The sequence below is a fragment of the Gopherus flavomarginatus genome, chromosome 4 (genome assembly GCF_025201925.1).
Source record: "Gopherus flavomarginatus isolate rGopFla2 chromosome 4, rGopFla2.mat.asm, whole genome shotgun sequence".
Taxonomy (NCBI): Eukaryota; Metazoa; Chordata; order Testudines; family Testudinidae; genus Gopherus; species Gopherus flavomarginatus.
Genome location: NC_066620.1, coordinates 200,450,220 through 200,461,808, shown reverse-complemented (window position 1 = coordinate 200,461,808; position 11,589 = coordinate 200,450,220). Strand labels below are relative to the sequence as shown.

General features: G+C 46.4%; 1 protein-coding gene across 3 annotated transcripts in view; it reads left to right on the top strand.

The window, feature by feature from the left end:
* The first annotated feature begins 11 nt into the window (after nucleotides 1-11).
* PFN4 (profilin family member 4) overlaps nucleotides 12-11,589 on the top strand; it is a 28,316-nt gene continuing 16,738 nt past the window's right edge. For 2 of the 3 annotated variants that reach the window (XM_050951078.1, XM_050951080.1), the window contains exon 1: nucleotides 12-83. The gene's annotated coding sequence lies outside the window, so the exon portion shown is untranslated. Of the gene's footprint in view, nucleotides 84-131; nucleotides 180-11,589 lie in introns of those variants that run through there. The other variant, XM_050951079.1, reaches the window with a different exon arrangement.

Below are 11,589 nucleotides of genomic sequence, written 5' to 3'. Positions count from 1 at the left end.
GCGGGTCGCCTCAGCGAATCAGGGTACTGAGCCAAAAGACCCACCCTCCAGTTGAGAAAGGCTCTGCAGTGGTGCTTGGTTAGGTAAGGAGCTGGGTCGCCACCGGCAGCGGGTCCGATGATTGCTGAGGTGCGGGGGGAAAGGCTAAAGTGGGGGCCCCCCTCATCTCTTGTAGTAAGGTGAGGCCCTGGAGGACTACATCTCCCAGCATGCCACGCATTCCCGTTACCATCTAGCAATGCGAGTAAAGAGCGCTGCATCCTGGGAACTGTAGTCTCTGCTCCAGGCTGGCCACCGAGCCTGCCAATTGCATGCGGGGAGTTGTAGTTTCTCAGTCCACCATGGGTTCTTATCCGTTGTCCCTCCCACCCGTACGCAGGCTGGCTAAGGCCTGGGCTGTCCACAAGGGAAGCTCAGCGCGGCCTAGCCCGCCAAGCCTGGGAGTATGAGGAAGGGGGCTGGTCCCAGTGCTCCAGGAGCCTGGGAGAGGACAGGATCTGACAGACTGAGTGGCCAGGGGTCGGCCCCAGCATGGCTGTTACGTGTACACACTTGTAACGTGCAAGTGCTTTGTCACCAGGCCAAGGCTAGCGCTAGTAAAATCACCTGTTTCAGCACAGGCAGTAATTTCCAGCCCAACAAGTCGCCTGTCACCTAGAGATCTTTAAGAACCAGCCCAACCAGCCGCACTGCTTCCCTGCCGCACTTAGCTCAAGTGAGAGTGATCTCAGGGTGAAACACTCACAAACAGTAAGCAGCACAGTGTAATTGGATTAACAAAGTAATAGGATTAGCCACTGATGAGTTATAACTCAAGCTATTACTCCCCAATGCATTACCCATGCACCGAACAGGCCAGTATGGGCAGCGGGTATAATATGCCTGGGAAGCAGGGCTGGCTCCAGGCACCAGCCAAGGAAGCAGGTGCTTGAGGCGTCCAATGGAAAAGGGCAGCACATCCGGGTCTTCGGCGGCAATTTGGCGGTGGGTCCCTCAGTCCCTCTTGGAGCGAAGGACTCACTGCCGAATTGCTGCTGAAGAATGAAACAGCGTGGTTGAGCTGCTGCTGATCGCAGCTTTATCTTTTTTGTTTGTTTGTTTTTGTTTTCGCTTCACCACTTGGAGTGGCAAAAATGCTGGAGCCAGCCCTGCCCCTGCCCCTGGTTGCAAGGTTTGAGGGCGCGGGTTGCTTTATTATGCCCCATTCAAGTTCCAGGGTGGATGAGATGGTATGTGCTGTTCAGCTTCCTGGGTTCATCAGTAGCTTCTCCAGACTCCAGGGAGATTACTGATGGACTCAGGAAGCTGAGTAGCAAATATCGCCACCTCAGCTGGCTCGGAACCTGCATGGGGCATATCAAAAGCTTCTTTGGAGGAGAGTGAGAGGCAACTGCATGTGAAGAGGGACAGGGCTTTTCCCAGAAGAGGGACAGGGCTTTTCCCAGGGCTGTTACTGCAGCCAAAGTCTTTAGGAAAGAGAAGAGAGCAAGAGATATTATTGTCCAGTGGGGCCCATGGTGTGGTATATGCTGGCAATAACTGGTGTCTAGGAGTTCTGTGCAGTACAAGACCTGATCCCTTTCCTTGTTAGTATAGTGGTGAGTATCCCTGCTTGTTATGCTAGGGGTTACCATATTTCAACAATCAAAAAAGAGGATGGGGGGAGCCCAGCCCCATCCACTACTTCCCACTTCCCGCCCCCTGACTGCCCCCATCACAGCTCCCAATCCTCTCTGTTCCTCATTCCCTGACCATGTTGACTATTTGTTTCCCAACAAATTATGTTCAGCTATGTGTCTGACAATTTTGTTCTTTATGATCGTTTCAACCAATTTTCCCGGTACTGAAGTGAGGCTCACTGGCCTGTAGTTGCCAGGATCACCTCTGGAGCCCTTTTTAAAAATTGGCATCACATTAGCTATCTTCCAGTCATTTGGTACAGAAGCTGATTTAAATCATAGGTTACAGATGGCAGTTAGTAGTCCTGCAATTTCACATTTGAGTTCCTTCAGAACTCTTGGGTGAATACCATCAGGTCCTGGAGACTTGTTTAGTTTATCAGTTTGTTCCAAAACCTCCTCTAATGCCACCCCTATTTGGGACAGTTCCTCAGATCTGTCACCCAAAAAGAATGGCTCAGGTTTGGGAATCTCCCTCACATCCTCAACAGTGAAGACTGATGCAAAGAATTAATTTAGTTTCTCCACAATTGCCTTATCGTTTTTGAGTGCTCCTTTAGCATCTCGATTGTCCAGTGGCCCCAATGGTTGTTTAGCAGGTTTTCTGCTTCTGATGTATTTTAAAAAAAATTGCTTTTACTTTTGGAGTCTTTGGCTAGCTGTTCTTCAAATTCTTCTTTGGTCTTTCTAATTATATTTTTACACTTCATTTGCCAAAGTTTATACTCTTTTCTATTTTCCTTATTAGGATTTATCTTCCACTTTTTAAAGGATGCCTTTTTGCCTCTCAATGCTTCTTTTACTTTGTTGTTTAACCACAGTGGCTCTTTTTTGGTTCTCTTACTATGTTTTTAAAATTGGGGCATACATTTAAGTTGAGCCTCTATTATGTTGTATTTAAAAAGTTTCCATGAAGCTTGCAGGGATTTTACTTTTGGTACTGTACCTTTTAATTTCTCAAAAACAACAAGGACTCTGGTGGCACCTTAAAGACTAACAGATTTATTTGGGCATAAACTTTCGTGGGTAAAAAAACCTCACTTCTTCAGATGCATGGAGTGAAAATTACAGATGCAGGCATTACATAACGACACATGAAGAGAAGGGAGTTACCTCACAAGTGGAGAACCAGTGTTGATAGGGCCAATTCAGTCTCATATCTACTCTAGTGACACCATCAGAGGACCCAACCATATCAGCCACACCATCAAGGGCTCATTCACCTGCACATCTACTAATGTTATATATGCCATGATGTGCCAGCAGTGCCTCTCTGTCATGTACATTGGCCAAACCGGACAGTCCCTATGTAAAAGAATAAATGGCCACAAATCAGACATCAGGAATGGTAACATACAAAAGCCAGTAGGAGAACACTTCAGTCTCCCTGGACATTCTATAACAGATTTAAAAGTAGCCATCCTGCAAAAGAAAAACTTCAGAAACAGACTTCAGAGAGAAACAGCAGAACTAAAATTCATTTGCAAATTTAACACCATTAATTTGGGCTTGAATAGGGACCGGGAGTGGCTGGCTCATTACAAAAGCAGCTTTGCCTCTCCTGGAATTGACACCTCCTTTTAATTTCTGTTTCACTAACCTCCTCATTTTTGTGTAGTTACCCTTTCTGAAATTAAACGCTATAGTGTTGGGCCGCTGTGGAGTTTTCCCCACCATAGGGATGTTAAATTTAATTATATTATGGTCACTATTACCAAGTGGTCCAGCTATATTCACCTCTTGGACCTGATCCTGTGCTCCATTTAGGACTAAATCAAGAATTGCCTCTCCTCTTGTGGTTTCCAGGACTAGCTGCTCCAAAAAGCAGTCATTTAAGGTGTCAAGAAACTTTTTCTCAGCATCTCTTCCTGATGTCATATGTACCCAGTCAATATGGGGATAGTTGAAATCCCCCATTATTATTATTGAGTTTTTTTATTTTAATAGCCTCTCTCATCTCCCTGAGCATGTCAGAGTCACTAACACCATCCTGGTCAGGTTGTCTGTAATATAGCCCTACCGCTATATTCTTATTTTTCAAGCATGGAATTACTATCCATAGAGATTCTATAGTACAATTTAGTTCATTTAAGATTTTTACTTCATTTGATTCTTTCAATACAGTGCCACTCCCCCACCAGCACGACCTGTTCTGTTCTTCTGATATGTTTTGTACCCTAGTATTACTGTGCCCCACTGATTATCCTCATTCCACCAGGTTTCTGTGATGCCTATTATATCAATATCCTCATTTAATACTAGGCACTCTAGTTCACCCATCTTATTATTTAGACTCCTAGCATTGGCATACAAGCATTTTAAAAACTTGTCATTTTTTTGGCTGTCCCCTATTGCATGACGTAACTGAAGAGACTTTTTTTCATTTCACTGTTTCTCATCAGATCCTCCCTGTATTTTATCATTTTCCATCCTTTCCTTCTTATTAGGAAATAGGGAATCTCCATTTATAGATCCTCCCCTAAGGGATGTCCGCATCTCCGCACCTGTCGGCTTTCCCCCAACCCTTAGTTTAAAAACTGTTCTACAACCTTTTTAATTTAAGCGCCAGCAATCTGGTTCCATTTTGGTTTAGATGAAGCCCATCCTTCCTGTATAGGTTCCCCCTTTCCCAAAAGCTTCCCCACTTCCTAATAAATCTAAACCCCTCCTCCCTACACCATCATCTCATCCACGCATTGAGACCCTGCAGTTCTGCCTGTCTAATTGGCCCTGCACATGGAACTGGTAGCATTTCAGAGAATCCTACCATGGAGGTCCTGGACTTCAATCTCTTACCTAGCAGCCTAAATTTGGCCTCCAGAACCTCTCTACTATCCTTCCCTATGTTGTTGGTATCTACATGTACCATGACCACCGACTCCTCCCCAGCACTACACATAAGCCTATCTTGTCCACATCCTTTCTGCAGTGGGGTGCCCAAAACTGGACACAATACTCCAGATGTGGCCTCACCAGAGCCTAATAGAGGGGAGTATTCACTTCCCACAATCTGCTGGCAGTGCTCCTACTAATGCAGCCCAATATGCCGTTAGGCTTCTTGGCAACAAGGGCACACTACTGACTCATATCCAGCTTCTCGTCCACTGCAATCCCCAGATCCTTTTCTGCAGAACTGTCACTTAGCCAGTTGATCCCCAGCCTGTAACGGTGCATGGGATTCTTCCTTCCTAAGTGCAGGACTCTGCACTTGTCCTTGATGAACCTCATCAGATTTCTTTTCGCCCAATCCTCCAATATATTTAGGTCCCTCTGGACCCTATCCCTACCCTCCAGCATATCTACCTCCCCCCACAGCTTAGTGTCATTTGCGAACTTGCTGAGGGTGCAATCCATCCCATCATCCAGATCATTAATGAAGATGTTGAACAAAACCATCCTTAGGACCGACCTTTGGGGCACTCCGCTTGATACCAGCTGCCAGCTAGACATCGAGCCATTGATCACTATCCATTGAGCCTGACAATCTAGCCAGCTTTCTATCCACCTTATAGTCCATTCATCCAATCCATACTTCTTTAACTTGCTGGCAAGAATTCTGTGGGAGACGGTATCAAAAGCTTTGCTAAAGTCAAGGTATATCATGTCCACCACTTTCCCAATATCCACAGAGCCAGTTAGCTCATCATAGAAGGCAATCAGGTTGGTCAGGCATGACTTGCCATGGATGAATCCATGTTGACTGTTCCTGATCACATTCCTCTCCTCCAAGTGCTTCAAAAAGGATTTCTTTAGGACGTGCTCCATGATTTTTCCAGGGACTGAGGTGAGGCTGACTGGTCTGTAGATCTCTGGATTCTCCTTCTTCCCTTTTTAAAGGTTGGACACTACATTTGCCTTTTTCCAATCATCCAGGACCTCCCACGATCGCCACGAGTTTTCAAAGATAATGGCCAATGGCTCTGCAATCACATCAGCCAACTCCCTCAGCACGCTCGGATACATTGCCTCTGGCCCCATGGACTTGTGCACATCCAGCTTTTCTAAATAGTCCTTAACCTGTTCTTTTCACCAGTTGCTGAGCAGCCCATCTGTGAGTGAAAAGTCCCAGACAGGTGTGATGGGAGGAACTGTGTAGCTCTCAAAGGCAGCCTGCTGAGAGGCTTTTCCCTGCAGCGGCTTGGGGTCTGTGGAGAGAAGGCACGGTATGGCTGCAGCTGGCCTGGGGCACCTCTGAGTCGGTGGGAGGAGGTTCGGGGCTTCAGCTGAGGGACTCCTACAGCTGAGGGGGGGAGCGCATTTGGGCTTCCAGCCAGTGCGGAGCTCCTGCAACTGAGGGGCGGGGGTGCTTGGGACTCCTCTGGACAGGGGGGGACTCGTAGCCCCGTCCGCAGGGGAGGGGCAGGGGTTCTCAGGGCTCTGGCTGTGGGGAGGAAGGGGCCGCGCGGAAAAGGCAGAGCTGAGAGCGAGCCTCCCCTAAGGCAGGGCTCCACCCGCTGCCCATGCAGGCCAGTTAGCTCAAGCTTAAAGCACCACTTAACTTGAGCCAGAGATTTTTGTGTGTAGCTGGAAGTTGAGCAGTGGTGGCACTTGAGTTATAACTTGAGCTCACTGTGCTGTCACGATAGGCTCCCAGGGCTGACTAAATTACACATTGGACCTCTCTGGCCCTTGGGCTGCTCCAGTTGGAAGAGCACAAAGGTGATTTAATCCCTCTTCCCTGGGCTGCAAGTTGTGTGGTACACCTCTTAGAGGCACAGTGGTTATGATGAGGGGGGTCAGCATTCAGCAGGTTAAAGCCCTTTTAGACTTCACATATTCACTAGACAGCTGACTAGGCAGAACATTTTTCAGTAAAAGTTTCTTTTAAAATGAAAATAAATCTACACTTCATAAAGCCAGAAAGGACCATTAATCCCCGGGGAGAGGATGAGAGAACAAACAACACATGACAGTTGTGTAGGGAGTCACATTGCTTAATGCACTACTGGAAAGTGCTTAGATACTACAGTGATAAGTGTGGTATAAAAACCTATACAGAATAGAATAGTATATAGAGTTAGATCATCTAGTCGAGGTCCCATGTATCATAGTCCATTAAATTTCACACAATTACCCGTATATTGAGCCCAGTATAAAAACATAAGAACGGCCATATTGGGTTAGACCAAAGGTCCGTCTAGCCCAGTATCCTGTCTTCCAACAGTGGCCAGTGCCAGATGCCCGAGAGGGAATGAACAGAACAGGCAATCATCAAGTGATCCGTCCCCTGTTGCCCATTCTCAGCTTCTGGCAAACGGAGGCTGCCTTGACCATCCTGGCTAACAGCCATTGATGGACCTATCCTCCATTCATTTATCTAGTTCTTTTTGAATCCTGTTGTGGTCCTAGCCTTCACAACATCCTCCAGCAAAGAGTTCCACAGGTTGACTGTGCTTTGTGTAAAGAAATACTTCCTTTTGTTTGTTTTAAACCTGCTGCCTATTAATTTCATTGAGTGACCCCTAGTTCTTGTGTTATGAGAAGGAGTAAATAACATGTCTTTTTTTAATTTTCTCTACATCAGTCATGATTTTAAAGACCTCTTTCATATTCCCCTTTCGTCATCTCTTTACCAATCTGAAAAGTCCTAATCTTATTAATCCCTCCTCATACAGAAGTTTTTCCATATTCTTAATAATTTTTGTTGCCCTTTTCTGAACCTTTTCCAATTCCAATATATCTTTTTTGACATGGGGCGACCACATCTGCACACAGTATTCAACTTGAGTTTGACTAAGGCATAACTTTTATAAAATTGTGTGTGGCAAACCCGGGACAAATGGCTACAAAGGGAGGGGTAGTAATTCGTCCCAGGGAGTTAAAAGGCCTCTCCCAATCCACTGAGGAGAGAGAGCCATGGGGAAATAAGGTTCAGCTGGAAAAGGAGTTACCAGGGAACTAATCAGGTTCAGCTGGCTCCAACTGCTGGAGACATTTTTAAACCCTCCCCGGAGTGGAAGTGGGGGAGAGTGAGAGAAGTTTCCAGCAAGTTAGGTGTAGCAGGGCTCTGAACCCTTCAAGCAAGGAAGGCTGAACTCTGTCCTCAGAAGGGGAGAAAACAAGCACAAGGGACTGATATTAAAGAGGGTACTAACAGTGATTCCCCCAAGTGACAGTGACCCCCCCAGTTTCACCAAGTACAAAAATCTTTTAAGTTCTTATGTTAAAACTTGTAAGCTCCTGTGTGCAGAAAACACTGATTGTATCTGTCCTGTGAAAGATACTCTATTACTATGTAAAACTTACAAACAAGTTAATTGACTTTGTTCTTGAAGTAAACAGTATGCTAGCCTTAAGCTGTAATTGAAACAATGTAAACAAACAGACTCCCACCCTCTGTGATTACGGGGTCGGGAATCTCATAAGAATTAACACATACCCCAAAAGCGGTGGAGACAGTAAATTAAAATATGGTTAAGATATGGAATGTATGTTGATGAATGTTTGATATACGTGAATGGTTAGGGAGGTGCCAGCCTGGAAAGGATCCATCGGCCGAAGAATGTGTCAAGTGGACCACCAGACAACCCCCAGAGGGTAAACTGGGATCCACCCCTGACATAACCTTAGTCCCAGATTTGGACCTTAGCGTCCAAAATATGGGGGTTAGCATGAAAACCTCCAAGCTTAGTTACTAGCTTGGACCTGGTACCTGCTGCCACCACCCAAAAATTTAGAGTGTTTTGGGGCACTCTGGTCCGCCTGAAAAACCTTCCCTGGGGACCCCAAGACCCAAATCCCTTGAGTCTCACAACAAAGGGAAATAATCCTTTTTCCCTTCCCCCCTCCAGGTGCTCCTGGAGAGATACACAGACACAAGCTCTGTGAAACTACACAGAGACTCCCCCCTCTCTGTTCCCAATCCTGGAAACAAAAAGTACTTTCCTATTCACCCAGAGGGAATGCAAAGTCAGGCTAGCAATCCAACACACAAATCTCCCCTTGATTTCTTCCTCCCACCAATTCCCTGGTGAGTACAGACTCAATTTCCCTGAAGTAAAGAAAAACTCCAACAGGTCTTAAAAGAAAGCTTTATATAAAAAGAAAGAAAAATACATCCAAATGTTCTCTCTGTATTAGATGATACAACACAGGGTCAATTGCTTAAAAGAATATTGAATAAACAGCCTTATTCAAAAAGAATACAAATCAAAGCACTCCAGCACTTATATTCATGCAAATACCAAAGAAAAGAAACCATAGAACTTACTATCTGATCTCTTTGTCCTTACACTTAGAAACAGAAGACTAGAAAGTAGAACTACTTCTCCAAAGCTCAGAGCAAGCAGGCAGCCAGAAAACAAAGACAAAGACACTCAATTCCCTCCACCCAAAGTTGAAAAAATCCGGTTTCCTGATTGGTCCTCTGGTCAGGTGCTTCAGGTGAAAGAGACATTAACCCTTAGCTATCTGTTTATGACACGCCCCCCAAATTGCAGACAGTGGGGAAGCTCACTGGCGGCGATTTCCTTCTAGAACTTGAAAATAAACAGATTAATACAACACATACACCTTTACATATACTCCTAAGTATATAACTAACAGACTTCTACATTTTAAGAACCCTTTTTAACTACTGAATTCTGGGAAACTCTCATGGGAGAGTGCATCAGCAACTTTATTAGAAGCTCCTGTGATGTGTTGAATTTCAAAATCAAAATCTTGGAGAGCTAAACTCCAACGAAGAAGTTTCTTGTTGTTCCCCTTGGCAGTATGAAGCCACTTTAGTGCAGCATGGTCAGTTTGTAGTTGGAACCGCCGTCCCCAAACATATGGGCGTAGCTTTTCCAGGGCGTACACAATGGCATAGCATTCCTTTTCACTGACTGACCAGTGACTTTCCCTCTCAGACAGTTTCTTGCTGAGAAACACGACAGGATGGAAGTTGTGATCTGTTGCTTCCTGCATGAGCACTGCTCCTATACCACACTCAGATGCATCTGTTGTTACTAGGAATGGCTTGTCAAAGTCCGGGGCCCTGAGCACAGGGTCAGACATGAGCGTTGCCTTAAGTTGGGTAAAGGCCTTTTGACACTCATCAGTCCACTTAACGGCATTTGGCTGGGTCTTTTTGGTCAGGTCGGTCAATGGGGCAGCGATTTGGCTGTAGTGTGGTACAAATCGCCTGTAGTATCCGGCCAAGCCTAAGAAGGATTGGACCTGCTTCTTTGACTTTGGGACAGGCCACTTTTGGATAGCATCCACCTTGGCCTGTAGGGGGTTTATGGTTCCTCGACCCACCTGGTGCCCCAGGTAAGTCACTCTGTTTTGGCCTATTTGACACTTTTTGGCCTTAACAGTTAGTCCGGCCTGCCTGATGCGCTCAAAGACCTTTTCCAGGTGTAGTAGGTGTTCGGGCCAGGAGTCTGAAAAAATGGCCACATCATCGAGGTAGGCAACTGCAAATTCTCCCAGTCCAGCTAGTAGACCATCTACCAGCCTCTGGAAGGTGGCGGGTGCATTTCGAAGGCCGAAAGGAAGGACATTGAATTCATACACCCCCGCATAGGTGACGAATGCTGACCTCTCCTTGGCAGGTTCATCTAGTGGTACTTGCCAGTACCCCTTGGTTAAGTCTATTGTAGAGATGAAATGGGCACGTCCCAACTTTTCCAATAGCTCATCGGTACGTGGCATTGGATAGTTGTCCGGACGAGTTACAGCATTTAGCTTACGGTAGTCCACGCAAAAGCGTATTTCCCCATCTGGTTTGGGTACCAGAACCACTGGAGATGCCCATGAACTGGTAGATGGGCGGATTATACCCATCTGTAGCATGTTCTGGGTCTCCCGTTCTATAGCAGCTTGGGCATGAGGAGACACTCGGTAGGGTGGGGTTCTGATTGGGTGAGCATTACCTGTATCAATGGAGTGGTATGCCCGTTCAGTCCGTCCTGGGGTGGCTGAGAACAATGGGGCGAAGCTAGTGCACAGCTCCTGGATTTGTTGCCGCTGCAGACGTTCCAGGGTGGTTGAGAGGTTCACCTCTTCCACGCCACCGTCTTTTTTCCCGTCGTAGTAGACACCGTCAGGCCACTCAGCATCATCTCCCTGGACTGTAAACTGACAAACCTGTAAGTCTCTGGAATAGAAAGGCTTGAGAGAATTAACATGGTACACTTTAGGCTTTAGTGAGGAATTGGGAAATGCTATGAGGTAGTTTACAGCTCCCAGGCGCTCTTGGACCGTGAATGGCCCTTCCCATGATGCTTCCATCTTATGGGCCTGTTGCGCCTTCAAGACCATAACCTGGTCTCCTACCTTGAAGGACCGATCTCTGGCATGTCTGTCATACCAGGCCTTTTGCTCTTCTTGAGCATCCTTTAGGTTCTCTCTAGCAAGGGCTAAAGAGTGTCGGAGGGTGCTTTGTAGGTTGCTTACAAAGTCCAGAATGTTAGTTCCTGGAGAAGGCGTAAACCCCTCCCATTGCTGCTTCACCAACTGTAATGGCCCCTTAACCTCGTGACCATACACAAGTTCAAATGGTGAAAACCCTAAACTGGGATGTGGTACAGCCCTGTAGGCAAACAGCAACTGCTGCAACACTAGGTCCCAATTATTGGAGAATTCATTGATGAATTTTTGTATCATGGCCCCCAAAGTGGCATTGAACCTTTCCACCAGGCCATTGGTTTGATGGTGGTATGGGGTGGCAACCAAGTGATTCACCCCATGAGTTTCCCACAGTTTTTCCATGGTCCCTGCCAGGAAATTAGACCCTGAATCTGTAAGGATGTCGCAGGGCCAACCTACCCTGGCAAAGATGTCTGTTAGGGCCAGGCACACAGTGTTAGCCCTGGTGTTGCCTAGAGCGACTGCTTCTGGCCATCGGGTAGCAAAGTCCACTAAAGTCAGTACGTACTGCTTTCCTCTGGGCGTCTTTTTTGGGAAAGGGCCCAGAATATCCACA